The sequence below is a fragment of the Octodon degus genome, unplaced genomic scaffold (assembly GCF_000260255.1).
Source record: "Octodon degus isolate 3935 unplaced genomic scaffold, OctDeg1.0 scaffold00040, whole genome shotgun sequence".
Taxonomy (NCBI): Eukaryota; Metazoa; Chordata; class Mammalia; order Rodentia; family Octodontidae; genus Octodon; species Octodon degus.
In genome coordinates, this window is record NW_004524616.1 from 3,209,612 (window position 1) to 3,210,794 (window position 1,183).

Sequence of the window (1,183 nt, forward strand, 5' to 3'; positions counted from 1 at the left end):
TAAATAAATAAATAAATAAATAAATAAATAAATAAATGATAGAAAGAGGAAATGTGCTTTAGGAAAATCTACAACAGCTGGGTCGCTGTAGATCTTGGATACCTGCTCAGCAGTACACCAAAATCCAGCACTGATTTAGTTCCCGATTTCCACCCCTCCCACTCCTGCACACACCAGGGAAGAGTGATCAGGAAAGAGTAATTTTCAAATGTGAAGATAAAGGCAGCGAAGCTCTTATAAAGGACGTTTCCCATGCATATGTGGTGCATCGATTAGTAGGTATAATAAATGTATCAATGAGGCCCAGATTAGCAGATCACAATCTGAAAAGAGAGTCACATTTGGTGGAGAGAAATAATCTATGCTGAATACAGATGTTGGATCAAATAGATAATTAAGGTAATTTTGGTAAGAAAGATGTAATATATGAAATTGTCTAATCTCTAAGAAATGCAGAGTGTATGTGGTTTTAAGTTACTGTAGAATGCAACATGCATTTTTAAATATTTATCAGGTATTCACCCTTGGCTTAGCTATTCTATGTTACTAAAAGTTCTATGTTTCATGCACAAGCATATAAAGGGTAAGTAAGAACAGGAAGACAAATAAAACATATTTGGGAACTATAATAGTGGTTCTGCTCAGTTGAAGTATTTGGAAAGGACAAGATCTAAGGCAGCTCTTGAGATCTCAATAGCAGAAACACATAGACATGTTTGTTCCAGACTAGAGCACTGTCTTAATGCTAACCTTTCTCTTTTTATCTTACTGTACACATGGAACAATTTGGGGACAACTTTTCTAACGAGTGAGCAGCGTTAAATCACAAGACCCACTTCTGTGCTATGAGTTGGTACTATGAAGGAGTGCGCTAAGTTTAGCATGGAATCATTCCTCCATAGCTGATACTCTGCTATTCTTTGAGAATAGTAATGACCCTGTGGAGCAGCAATGACCTTGGTAATGAAAATGGGTCAGTTTTTACTTCACTGGAGCAGGAATATAGGCTCAAATATTTTTTGAACAACTTTCTTAAAAAGATGTGTAAAGCTTTCAAATATTGTATGTTTGTAGGAGTGCAGAGCTTCCTCTCTTTTGTTGGCCTGTGTGCAGTAGGGTTTTTCAGGGGGCACCCATATCAGGCACCTATGGGGAAAAACAATTTGGAGTGGAATGTGCAATT